The following is a 14,176-nucleotide window of genomic DNA, read 5'->3' on the forward strand; positions in this document are numbered from 1 at the left end:
TGATGATTTTTGTTTTCTTTAGGTTGAGATGTAATGTATACTAAAGGCTATGGTCTTTGCTCTTTAAGTGCTTCAAGTCCTCTTCACTTCATCAAGCTAGGTTTCGTCATCTGTGGAACGCAGGGCGTTAATGAGTCTTCCTCCGATCCTTTTTTTTTTAAATTGTACTTTAAGTGAAAGTTTACAATTCAAGTCAGTTTCTCGTACAGAAACTTATACACACGTTGTTATGTGACCCTAGTTGCTCTCCCTGCAATGTGAGAGCACACTCCTTCTCTCCCCTGTATTTCTCATGTCCATTCAGCCAGCTCTTGTCTCCTTAAACCTTCTCATCTCACCTCTGGACAGGAGCTACCCACATAGCCTCATATGTCTATTTGAGGTAAACAGTACACTATTCACCTGTATCGTTTTATGTCTTATAAAAAAAAATACATATATATATAGTACAGTCTAATCTTTGAAGAATTGGCTTCGAGAATGGTTTTAGTTTTCAGATAACAGAGAGTCCGGAGGCCGTGATCTCTGGGGTCCCCCCAGTCTCAGTTGGACCATTAAGTCTGGTCTTTTTACTAGCATTTGAGGTCTGCGTTCCACTTTTCTCCTGTTTCATTAGGAATTCTCTGTTGTGCTCCCTGTTAGGACAATCATTGGTGGTAGCTGGGCACCGTCTAGTTCTTTCGGTCTACAGCTGATGGAATCTTTGGTTTATGTGGCCCTTTTTTGCTTATGTCTTTGATGTTCTTCATTTTCCCTTACTCCAGGTGATTTGAGACTAATTGATACATCTTAGATGGCCGTGTGCTAGCTTTTAAGACCCCTGACACCACTCACCAAAGTGGAATGCAGAATGTTTTCTGAATACACTTTGTTTCGTCAGTTGTTTCGTCGGTTTCTCCCTGAAACCATGGTCCCCAGACACCCTGCCCCCTGCTACTCTGTCCGTTGAAGAGGTTGTATTCAAAGAACTTCTTATCTGTTGGATTAGTCCAGTTCTGCTGACTTCCCCTGTGTTGTGTGTTGTCCTTCCCTTCATCTAAAATAATTCTTGTTTACTATGTAATTAGTAAATACCCCTCTCCCTCCCTCTCTCCCCACCCTTTGTAACCATCAAAGCACGTTTTCTTTTGTGTTTAAACTTTTTCTTGAGTTCTTATTTTAGGGGTTTTATACAGTATTTGTCCTTTTGCAACTGACAAATTTCACTAAGCATAATGCTGTCCAAAATCCTCAATGTTATGAGATATTTCACGGATTCATTGTTATTCTTTATCATTGAGTAGTATTCCATTGTGTTTCCGTTGTGTGATTATACCATAATTTGTTTATCCATTCATTCATTGAAGGGACCTTGGTCGTTTCGATCTTTTTACTAATGTAAACAGTACCGCAGTGAACAGGGGTGTGGATATATCTATTCGTGTGAAGGCTACTATTTCTCTGAGATATATTCCAATGAGTGGGGTTGCTGGATCATATTGTAGTTCTATTTCTAGCTTTCTAAGGAAGTGCCAAATTGGTTTCCACAGTGGTTGTACCATTTTAAATTCCCACCAGCAGTGTATAAGTATTCCAATCTCTGCAATGCCTCTCTAATATTTATTATGTTGTGTTTTTTGGATTAATGCCAGCCTTGTTAGGGTGAGATGGTATCTCAGTGTAGTTTTGATTTGCATTTCTCTAATAGCTTATGATCATGAGCATTTCCTCATGTATCTGTTAGCCACCTGAGTGCCTTCTTTGGTGAAGTGTCTGTTCATATCCTTTGCCCAATTTTTAATTGGGTTATGTGTGCTTTTTTGTTGAGGTTTTGCAGTATCTTGTAGATTTTAGAGATCAGATACTGATTGGATTTCTCATAACCAAAAATTTTTTCCGAATCTGTAGGTCGTCTTTTTTTCCTGTTTTGGTGACGTCTTTGGATAAGCATTAAGTATTTGATTTTTTAGGAGCTCCTAGTTATCTAGTTTGTCTTCTGGCATTTGTGCACTGTTAGTAATGTTTTGTATACTGTTTATGCCATATATTAGGGCTCCTAGCATTGTCCCTATTTTTTCTTCCATGATCTTAATTGTTTCAGGTTTTATATTTAGGTCTTTGGAAACCCTGGTGGCATAGTGGTTAATTGCTGTGGCTGCTTACCAAAGGGTCGGCAGTTCGAATCCACCAGATGCTCCTTGGAAACTCTATGGGGGCAGTTCTACTCTGTCTTATAGGGTCACTATGAGTCAGAATCAGTTCGATGGCACTGGGCTTGGTTTTGGTTTATTTAGGTCTTTGATCCATTTTGAGTTAATTTTTGTGCATGGTGTGAAGTATGGGTCTTGTTTCATTTTTTTGCAGATGGATATCCAGCTATGGGAGCACCATTTGTTAAACAGACTGTGTTTTCCCCATTTAACGGACTTTGGGCCTTTGCAAATATCAGGTACTCATAGGTGGATGAATTTATGTTTGGATTCTCAGTCGGTTCCATTGGTCTGTGTATCTTTTTTTGTACCAGTACTGGGCTGTTTTTACTACTGTGGTGGTATAATAGGTTCTGAAATCAAGTAGTGTGAGGCCTCCCACTTTGTTCTTTTTCAGTGATGCTTCTTTGAGGCCTCTTCCCTTTCCATATGAAGTTGGTTATATGTTTTTCCATCTCATTAAAAAATGACATTGGGATTGGGATTGGGCTTGGTTGGTATATGTAGATCTCTTTGAGTAAAATAGACATTTTCACAATGTTGGATCTTCCTATCCACGAGCAAGGTATGTATGTTTTCCCACTTATGTAGGTCTCTTTTCGTTTCTTGCAATAGCATCTTGTAGTTTTCTTTGTATAAGTCTTTTATGTCTCTAGTTAGTTTATTCTTAAGTATTTTATGTTCTTGGGGGCTGTTGTAAATGGTACTGATTTAGTGATTTCTTCTTCAGTGTTCTCTCTTTTGGTGTAAAGGTATCCAACTGATTTTTGTATGTTCACCTTGTATCCTAAGACTGCTGAGCTCTTCTATTAGTTTCAGTAGTTTTCTTGAGAATTCTGTAGGGTTTTCTGTGGATAAGATTATATCATCTGCAAATAGATGTACTTCTTCCTTACCAATTTGGATGCCCTGTATGTCTTCATCTAGCCTCATTGCTCTGGTTAGGACCTCCAACACAATGTTGAATAAGAGTGGTGATAAAGGGCTTCCTTGTGTGGTTTCCGTTCTCAAGGGAATGCTTTCAGACTCTGCATTTAGGATGATGTTGGCTGTTGGCTTTGTGTAAATGCCCTTTATTATGTTGAGCAATTTCCTTTCTATTCCTATTTTGCTGAGAGTTTTTATCATAAATGTGTATTGGAGTTTCTCAAATGCTTTTTCTGCATCAATTGATAAGATCATGTGGTTCTTTTGTTTTATTTATGTGATGGACTACATTGACTGGTTTTCAAATGTTGAGCCATGCCTGCATAACAAATACCTGGCATGAATCCCACTTGGTCATGGTGATTTTTTTTTTTTTTTTTGATATGTTGTTGAATTCTGTTGGCTAGAATTTTGTTGAGGATTTTTGCATCTAAGTTCATGAGGGATATTGGTCTGTAATTTTCTTTTTTATGGTGTCTTTATCTGGTTTTGGTATACGGGTTATGCTCACTTCATAGAATGAGTTTGGGAGTGTTGCATCTTTTTATATGCTCTGAAATACTGTTAGTAATAGTGGTGTTAACTCTTTAATTTTAGTTTGGTAGAATTCTCCAGTGAAGCCATAAGGGCCAGGGCTTTTCTTTGTTGGAAGTTTTCTGATTACCTTTTCAATCTCATCTTTTGTTACAGGTTTATTTAGTTGTTCTACCTCTGTTTCTGTTATTTTAGTTAGGTAGTGTGTTTCTAGAAATTTGTCCATTTTTTCTAGGTTTTCAAATTTGTTATACTATGGTTTTTCATACTATTCGTTTATGACTGTTTTCATTTAGTTGGGTCTATATTGTCTATCTCATTTCTTTTTTGGGTTATTTGCTTCCTCTCCTGTTTTTCTTTGTCAGTGTGGTCAGTAGCTTATCGATTTTAATGATTTTTTTTTAAGATAATTTTTGTTGTGCTTTAAGTGAAAGTTTACAAATCAAGTCAGTCTCTCACACAAAAACCCATATACACCTTGCTACACACTCCCAATTACTCTCCCCTAATGAGACAGCCTGCTCTCTCCCTCCACCCTCTCTTCTCGTGTCCTTTTCACCAGCTTCTAACCCTCTCCACCCTCTCATCTCCCCTCCAGGCAGGAGATGCCAACGTAGTCTCAAGTGTCCACCTAATCCAAGAAGCTCACTCCTCACCAGCATCCCTCTCCAACCCATTGTCCAGTTCAATCCATGTCTGAAGAGTTGGCTTCGGGAATGGTTCCTGTCCTGGGCCAACAGAAGGTCTGGGGGCCATGACCACTGGGGTCCTTCTAGTCTCAGTCAGACCATTAAATCTGGTCTTATGAGAATTTGGGGTCTGCATCCCACTGCTCTCCTGCTCCCTCAGGGGTTCTCTGTTGTGTTCCCTGTTAGGGCAGTCATTGGTTGTAGCCGGGCACCATCTAGTTCTTTTGGTCTCAGGATGATGTAGTCGCTGGTTCATGTGGCCCTTTCTGTCTCTTGGGCTCAAAATCACCTTGTATCCTTGGTGTCCATTCTGCTTTGATCCAGGTGGGTTGAGACCAATTGGTGCATCTTAGATGGCTGCTTGCTAGTGTTTAAGACCCCAGATGCCACTCTTCAAAGTGGGATGCAGAATGTTTTGTTAATAGATTTTATTATGCCAGTTGACTTAGATGTCCCCTGAGACCATGGCCCCCAGACCCCTGCCCCTTCTATGCTGGCCTTTGAAGCATTCAGTTTATGCAGCAAACTTCTTTGCTTTTGTATTAGTTCAGTTGTGCAGACCTCCCCTGTATTGTGTGCTGTCTTTCCCATCACCTAAAGTAGTTCTTATCTATTATCTAATTAGCGAATACCCCTCTCCCACTCTCCCTCCGCATCCCTCTTGTAACCACAAAGAAATGTTTTCTTCTCAGTTTAAACCATTTCTCAAGTTTTTATAATAGTGGTCTTATATGATATTTGTCCTTTTGCAAAAGATTAATTTCACTCAGCATCATGCCTTCCAGGTTCCTCCATGTTACGAAATGTTTCAGATCCTCACTGTTCTTTATCGATGCGTAGTATTCCATTGCGTGAATATACCATAATTTATTTATCCATTCATCTGTTGATGGGCACCTTGGTTGCTTCCATGTTTTTGCTATTGTAAACAGTGATGCAGTAAACATGGGTGTGCATATATCTGTTCGTGTAAAGGCTCTTATTTCTCTAGGATATATTCCAAGGAGTGGGATTGCTGGATCGTATGGTAGTTCTATTTCTAACTTTTTAAGGAAGCGCCAAATCGATTTCCAAAGTGGTTGTACCATATGACATTCCCACCAGCAGTGTAGAAGTGTTCCAATCTCTCCACAGCCTCTCCAACATTTATTATTTTGTGTTTTTTGGATTAATGCCAGCCTTGTTGGAGTGAGATGAAATCTCATTGTAGTTTTGATCTGCATTTCTCTAATGCCTAATGATCGTGAACATTTCCTCATATATCTATCTGTTAGCTACCCTGAATGTCTTCTTTAGTGAAGTGTCTATTTATATTTTTTGCCCATTTTTGAATTGGGTTATTTGTCTTTTTGCAGTTGAGTTTTTGCAGTATCATGTAGATTTTAGAGATCAGGTGCTGATCAGAAATGTCATAGCTAAAAACTTTTTCCCAGTCTGTAGGTAGTCTTTTTACTCTTTTGGTGAAGTCTTTGGATGAGCATAAGTGCTTGATTTTTAGGAGCTCCCAGTTATCTAGTTTTTCTTCTACGTTCTTTATAATGTTTTCTATACTGTTTATGCCATGTATTAGGGCTCCTAACGTTGTCCCTATTTTTTCTCCCATGATCTTTATCGCTTTAGATTTTATATTTAGGTCTTTGATCCATTTTGAGTTAGTTTTTGTGCATGGAGTGAGGTATGGGTCTTGTTTCATTTTTATGCAGATGGATATCCAGTTATGCCAGCACCATTTGTTAAAAAGACTGTCTTTTCCCCATTTAACTGTTTTGGGGCCTTTCTCAAATAACTGCTCATATGTGGATGGTTTTATATCTGGATTCTCAATTCTGTTCCATTGGTCCACGTGTCTGTTACTGTACCAGTACCAGGCTGTTTTGACTACTGTGGCGGTATAATACGTCCTAAAATCAGGTAAAGTAAGGCCTCCCACTTTGTTCTTCATTTTCAGTAATGCCTTATTTATCCGGGGCCTCTTTCCCTTCCATATGAAATTGGTGATTTGTTTCTCCGTCTCATTAACGAATGTCCTTGGATTTGGATCAGAATTGCATTTAAATGTATAGATCACTTTTGGTAGAATAGACATTTTTATAATGTTAAGTCTTCCTATCTACGAGCAAGGTATATTTTTCCACTTATGTAAGTCTTTTTTGGTTTCTTGCAGAAGTTTAATGTAGTTTTCTTTGTATAAGTCTTTTACATCTCTGGTAAGATTTATTCCTAAGTATTTTATCTTCTTGGGGGCTACTGTAAATGGCATTGATTTGGTGATTTCCTCTTTGATGTTCATTTTGTTGGTGTAGAGGAATCCAGCTGATTTTTGTATGTTTATCTTGTATCCTGATACTCTGCTCAGCTCTTCTAGTACTTCCAGTATTTTTCTGGAGGATTCCTTATGGTTTTCTGTGTATAAGATCATGTCATCTGCAAGTAGAGATACTTTTAGTTCTACCTTGCCAATCTGGATGCCCTTTATTTCTTTATCTAGCCTAATTGCTCTGGCTAGGACTTCCAGCACAATGTTGAATAAGAGTGGTGATAAAGGGCATCCTTGTCTGGTTCCTGATCTCATTGGGAATGTTTTGAGGCTCTCTCCATTTAGGGTGATGTTGGCTGTTGGCTTTGTATAAATGTCCTTTATTATGTTGAGAAATTTTCTTTCTATTCTATTTTGCTGAGAGTTTTTATCATGAACGGGTGTTGAACTTTGTCAAATGCCTTTTCTGCATCAATTGATAAAATCATGTGATTCTCGTCTTTTGTTTTATTTACGTGGTGGATTACATTAATTGTTTTTCTAATTTTGAACCATCGATGCATACCTGGTATGAATCCCACTTGGTCATGGTGAATTATTTTTTGGATATGTTGTTGAATTCTATTGGCTAGAATTTTGTTGAGAACTTTTGCATCTACATTCATGAGGGATATACGTCAGTAATTTTCTTTTCTTGTGGTGACTTTACCTGGTTTTGGTATCAGGGATATGGTGGCTTCATAGAATGAGTTTGGTAATATTCCATCCTTTTCTATGCTCTGAAATACCTTTAGTAGTAGTGGTGTTAACTCTTCCGTGAAAGTTTGGTAGAACTCTGCAGTGAAGCCTTCCAGACCAGGGCTTTTTTTGCTGGGAGTTTTTTGATTACCTTTTCAATCTGTTCTTTTGTTATAAGTTTATTTGGTTGTTCTACCTCTGTTTCTGTTAGTTTAGGTAGGTCATATGTTTCTAGAAATTTGTCAATTTCTTCTAGGTTTTCAAATTTGTTATACTATGGTTTTTCATACTATCCTTTTATGACTATTTTCATTTATTTGGGTCTAGGGTTGGGTTATTTTGATATCGTCTATCTCAGTTTTTTTTCGGGTTATTTGCTTTCTCTCCTGTTTTTTTTTTTGTTAGTATGGTCAGTAGCTTATCGATTTTATTGATTTTTTTTCAGTGAATCAGCTTTTTGGTCTTCTTCACTCTTTCAGTTGTTTTTGTATTCTCTGTTTCATTTAATTCTGCTTTAATTTTTATTATGTGCTTTCTTCTTGTGCCTGAGGGTTTCTTTTGGTGTTCTCTTTCTATTTTCGGAAGTTCTGGGGTCAATTATTTGATACTGGCCCTTTTTTCTTTTTAGATGTGTGCTTTTATTGGTATAAATTGACCTTTGAGCGCTGCTTTTTGTTGTGTCCCAAATGTTCAGGTAGAATGTGTTTTCATTCTCATTTTATTCAATGAATTTCTTTATTCTGTAACCCAGTAATTTTTGCACAAAGTGTTGTTTCTTTTCCATGTGTTTGATTTTTTTTTCTCGCTTTTTCTGTTACTGATTTCTACTTTTATGGCCTTATGGTCAGAAAAAGATGCTTTGCAATATTTTGATGTTTTGAATTCTGTTAAGGCTTGCTTTATGACCTAGTACGTGGTCTATTCTGTAGAATGTTCCGTGTGCTTTAGGAAAGAAAGTGTGCTTGGATGCAGTTGGGTGGAGTGTTCTGTACCTGTCTGCGAGATCAAATTGGTTGATTGTGGCATTTAGATCTTCTGTGTCTTTATTGAGCTTCTTTCTGAATGTTCTGTCCTTCACTAAAAGTGGTGTTTTGAAGTCTCCTACTATTATTGTGGAGCTGTCTCTGTTTTCAGTGCTATTAGAGTTTGTTTCATGTATTTTGGAGCCCTGTCGTTGGATGTGTACGTATTTATTATGGTTATATCTGCCTGGTATGTTGTTGTTCTTATTACGTGCTGTCAAGTTGGTTCCGACTCATAGCGACCCTGTGCACAACAGAATGAAACACTACCCGGTCCTGTGCCATCCTTACAATCATTGTTATGCTTGAGCTCATTGTTGCAGCCACTGTGTCAATCCACCTTGTTCGGGTCTTCCTCTTTTCCGCTGACCCTGTACTCTGCCAAGCATGATGTCCTTCTCCTGGGACTGATGCCTCCTGACAACATGTCCAAAGTATGTAAGACACAGTCTCACCATCCCTCGTGCCTCTAAGGAGCATTCTGGCCGCACTTCTTCCAAGACACGTTTGTTAGTTTTTTTGGCAGTCCATAGTATATTCAATATTCTTTGCCAACACCACAATTCAAAGGCGTCAATTCTTCTCTGGTCTTCCTTATTGATTGTCCAGCTTTCACATGCATATGATGTGATTGAAAATACCATGGCTTGGGACAGGTGCACCTTAGTCTTCAGGGTGACATCTTTGCTCTTCAGCACTTTGAAGAGGTCCTTTGTAGCAGATTTGCCCAGTGCAGTGCTTCTTTTGATTACGTGACTGCTGCTGCCATGGCTGTTGATTGTGGATCCAAGTAAAATGAAATTCTTGACATCTTCAATCTTTTCTCCGTTTATTATGATGTTGCTCATAGGTCCAGTTGTGAGGATTTTTGTTTTCCTTATGTTGAGGTGTAATCCGTACAGAAGGCTGTGGACTTTGATTTCATTAGTAAGTGCTTCAAGTCTTTTTTACTTTCAGCAAGCAAGGTTGTGTCATCTGCATAACGCAGGTTGTTAATGAGTCCTCCTCCAATCCTGATGCCCTGTTCTTCTTCATATAGCCCAGCTTCTCGTATTGTTTGTTTAGCATACAGATTAAATAGGTATGGTGAAAGAATACAACCCTGATGCACACCTTTCCTGACCTTAAATCAATCAGTGTCCCCTTCTTCTATCAGAACATCTGCCTCTTGATCTATGTGAAGGTTCCTCATGAGCACAATTAAGTGTTCTGGAATTCCTGTTCTTCACAGTGTTATCCATAATTTGTTATGATCCACACAGTCGATTGCCTTTGCATAGTCAATAAAACACAGGTAAACATCCTTCTGATGTTCTCTGCTTTCAGCCAGGATCCATCTGACATCAGCAATGATATCCCTGGTTCCACGTCCTCTTTTGAAACCAGCCTGAATTTCTGGCAGTTCCCTGTTGATACACTGCTGCAGCCGTGTTTGAATGATCTTTAGCAAAAATTTTTTTTGCATGTGACATTAATGATATTGTTCTATAATTTCCAGATTCTGTTGGATCATCTTGCTTGAGAATAGGCATAAATATGGATCTCTTCCAGTCAGTTGGCCAGGAAGCTGTCTTCCATATTTCTGGGCATAGACAAGTGAGTACCTCCAGCACTGCATCTGTTTGTTGAAACATTTCAATTGATATTCCATCAATTCCTGGAGCCTTGTTTTTTGCCAATGCCTTCAGAGCAGCTTGGACTTCTTCCTTCAGTACCATCAGTTCCTGATCATATGACACCTCTTGAATTGGTTGAATATTGACTAAATCTTTTTGGTATAGTGACTCTGTGTATTCCTTCCATTTTCTTTTGATGGTTCCTGCATCATTTAATATTTTCCGCATGGAATCCTTCACTATTGCAACTCAAGGCTTGAATTTTTTCTTCAGTTGTTTCAGCTTGAGAAACGCCAAGCTTGTTCTTCCCTTTTAGTTTTCCATCTCCAGCTCTTTGCACATGTCACTATAATACTTTATTTTGTCTTCTCTAGAGGCCCTTTGAAATCTTCTGTTCAGTTCTTTTACTTCATGAGTTTTTCTTTTTGCTTTAGCCACTTGACTCTCAAGAGCAAGTTTCAGAGTCTCCTCTGACATCCATCTTGGTGTTTTTTTTCTTTCCTGTTTTTTCAGTGACCTCTTGCTTTCTTCAAGGATGATGTCCTTGGTGTCAGTCCGCTACTCGTCTGGTCTTCGGTCACTAGCGTTCAATGTGTCAAATCTGTTCTTGAGGTGGTCTCTAAATTCAGGTGGGATATACTCAAGGTCATATTTTGGCTCTCGTGGGCTTGCTCTGATTTTCTTCAGTTTCAGCTTGAACTTGTATATGAGCAGTTGATGGTCTGTTCCACAGTCGGCCCCTGGCCTTGTTCTGACTGATAATATTGAGCTTCCCCACGTGTCTTTCAGTTTGTTGTACTGTGGGGGCTTGTGTGTTGCTATGGTCCTGGAAGCTATGCTACCGGTATTCAGATACCAGCAGGGTCACCCATGGAGCACAGGTTTCAACTGAGCTTTCAGACAGACTACGACAGAGTAGAAAGAAGGACCTGGAAGTCTACTTCTGAAAAGCATTAGGCAGTGAAAACCGCCTGGTATATTGACCCTTTAATCAGTATATAGTGTCTTTCCTTAGCCTTTGTGGTGGGTTTTACTTTAAAGTCTATTTTGGCAGAAATTAATATTGCCACTCCTGTTCTTTTTTAATGGTTGTTTAATATCTTTTTTCTGCATCCTTTGAGTTTTAGTTTGTTTGTGTCTTTAACCTTAAGGTGTATCTCCTGTAGGCAGCATATAGATGGATCGTGTTTTTTAAATCTATTGCGCCACTCTGTGTCTCCTTATTGGTGCATTTAGTCCATTTACATTCAGCGTACTTACTGAGAGGTATGAGTTTAGTGTTGTCATTTGTATGTAATTTTTTGTGTGTTGTTGACGCTTTCTTTTTCCCACTTAATTTTCTTTGCTGAGTCCTTATTTATATTTTGTCGTTTCCTCTTTGTCATTGTTGTTACTTTTATATTTGCTGAGCCTTTATTTTTGTCTTGTTTTTTATTTTCATGTGTAGGATTGTTATTTTCCTTTTTGGTTACCTTAATATTTACTCCTCTTTTTCTAAGTTTAAACCCAACTTTTATTTCTTTATATTACTGTGATTTTCTCTCCACATGAAAGACCTATGACTACATTTTTTACTCTCTCTTTTGATTGAATGTTGTCACATTTTATATAGTAACGTCTCTGTTTCCCTGGTTTGAGCATTTTAGTTTTGATTTTCCTATCTGGGTTGATATGAGGTTGCTCTGTCCTGGGTTCTAGTCTTGGGTTATTGCCAGATGTTATTTATTTTCTAACTGGAGGATTCCCTTTTGTATATCTTTTAGTTTTGGTTTGATTTTTGCAAATTCCCTATATTTCTGTTTATCTGAAAATGCCCTAATTTTGCCTTCATATTTGAGAGACAGTTTTGCTGGATATATAATTCTGGACTGACAGTTTTTATCTTTCAGGGCTTTATATATGTCATCCTCTTGCCTATGCCTGCATGGCTTCTGCTGAGTGGTCTGAGTTTAGTCTTACTGATTCTCCTATGTAGGTGACTTTTCATTTTTCTCTAGCCAGTCTTAAAATTTTTTATCTTTGATTTTGGCATGTTTGATTGTAATATATATTGGTGACTTTCTTTTGGGATCTACCTGGTGTCGGGTTTGATGAGCATCTTGGATAGATATCTTCTCATTTTCCATGATATCAGGTAAGTTTTCTCCAAACAAATCTTCAAAATTCTCTCTGTATTTTTTGTCCTGATCCCTCCCCGCCCCCCCCCCCCCCGCCATTCTGGTGCTTCAGTCACTCGTGGTTTATTCCTCTTGATAGAGTCCCACAGAATTCTTAGGATTTCTTCATTTTAAAAAGTTGTTTCATGTGGCTTTTCCTCGAATCTGTTGTTGCCATGTACTTTATCTTTAGTCTCACTATTTCTGACTTCCATTACCTCAATTCTGCTCTTATGACTTTCAGCTGAACTGATTCTGAAATTTTATTGTTAATCTTCTGAATTTCTGTTTGCTGCCTCTCTGTGAATTCTTGCAGCCTATGAAATTTGTCATTATGTTCTTGTGTAATCTGCTTAAGTTCCTCTGATGCTTTGTGCGTTGCCTGGCTTCTTGTGCATTTTGCCTGACCTCCTTCCTGATCTCTTGAAGAGTTCTGTGTATTAATCTTTTTTATTCTATCTTTGGTAATTTCCAGAAAGTCTCTTCATCCAGAAGATTTCCTGATTCTTTGTTTTGGGAGCTTGCTGAAGCCATTGGGGCCTGCCTTGTTATGTGATTTGACATTGAATGTTGTCTCCAAGCCATCAATAAGTTTTTGTGTGTATTTTATGTTTGCTTACTGTGTCCTAGCTTCTTGTTTTGTTTTTCTATGCCCAAATATCTTGCTCAAGTGAGCTAGCTGGATTATTGGCTCCTTTGAAACTCTAACTTCCTGTCACCAGGTGGTTAGAGGTGTTAACTAGGTTTGTGAGCCCAGGAGTCTGTTGACTTGTATTGATTCAGCTCAGGTGTCCAGATAGTCACCAAGTGTGTTGAGCAGTCTCATACCTACAGTCCTAGACAAGCAGGGATGATTGGTGTAGGCATGGGTATCTGGGTGCAGTCAGGGGTTATGAGCTGAGCAAGAAAGGGGCCTGACAGCTGCCCCTGAGTCTCTGTGATGAAAACATGTCCCTGTTCCCTAGAGCATGTAGGTGAGTGGGTTTTGCATCCAGACTATGGGTACCCAGTACTGTTGGGTGTAAGGACTGGGACACAGCACTTACTCTTGGACCCCTCTCGCGGGTGGCTAGATGTCATGGATGGAGTTGCCAGTCCTCAGGCCTCTGGTGTGGGTAGGTGAGGACCCTGCTTAAGGGGCAGAGCAGTGTTAAATGTCACAAACTTGCCACCCCACAATGTAGCTGAAACAGTTGAAGTTAGACTTCAGGTGTATATCTTATCGTACTGTGCTGATGAGGCCCTGTGCTGTTGAAATGGGCCCACACAGGTCTGTGTAGGGGTGAAAGGCATTCAAAGTCCATGGAACCCTTATGCCTGTGCCTAGGCAAAGTAGCTGTTTCTGACCTTAGTTTCCAGCTTAAGGGAGCTGACAGATTATTTTTTTTCCCTGTTTCTTAATTTGTTCCCTTTACAAAGCCGAGAAAATGTCTCAGGGTGAGTGCAGGGCCCTTCTTCCTGCCCAGGGGATGCAGCTGCCTGGGACCCAGTGCAGGGCAGAAAGAGAGCAGATAAGTGGGTGAGAGGTTTATCCCGAAGGGGAATTATTGGGTGATGGTAGGTAAACACACGTTCGTATCATTTGCCAATTGTGGTCTTCTTGCTTGTTCTGGAGGGGTGAGCAGACTCTGCACCATTCAGCCTCTCCCGATGTGGAAAACGCATCCCGAACGCTTCTGCTTGCCTCACCACGCTTGCAGCAGTGGCAGAATTGCCTGCGGGGGTTGGTTCACGCTAGGTCAGGTCTGGGATATCCTCGTTGCTTCTGAATCATTTCTCCCTCCCTCTGCTGTTTGGTCCGATTCCTCAACTTTGCCTTTGATGTTCAAGGCTCCTAGCTTGTCATATACAATCGATTCACTTATTTTTTGGGGTCTTTGTTGTAAGAACAACCCCAGGAAGGATCTGACTGTTCTGCTATCTTGGCCCCACCTCCCCTTCCTCCAATCTTGATGCCCCATTCTTATTCGTATAGTCCAGATTCTCGGATTATTTGGTCAGCATACAGATTGAATAGGTATGGCGAAAGGATGCAACTGTGATGCTTA

The 14,176-nt window shown here is 39.4% G+C and overlaps 1 protein-coding gene across 1 annotated transcript in view; it reads left to right on the forward strand.

Annotated features, from left to right (window-relative positions):
• The window catches only part of LOC111747604 (zinc finger protein 883-like), an 85,686-nt gene that overhangs the window by 38,241 nt on the left and 33,269 nt on the right, over window positions 1-14,176 (forward strand). The window lies entirely within an intron of this gene.

Source organism: Loxodonta africana, chromosome 3, assembly GCF_030014295.1.
Source record: "Loxodonta africana isolate mLoxAfr1 chromosome 3, mLoxAfr1.hap2, whole genome shotgun sequence".
Lineage (NCBI taxonomy): Eukaryota > Metazoa > Chordata > Mammalia > Proboscidea > Elephantidae > Loxodonta > Loxodonta africana.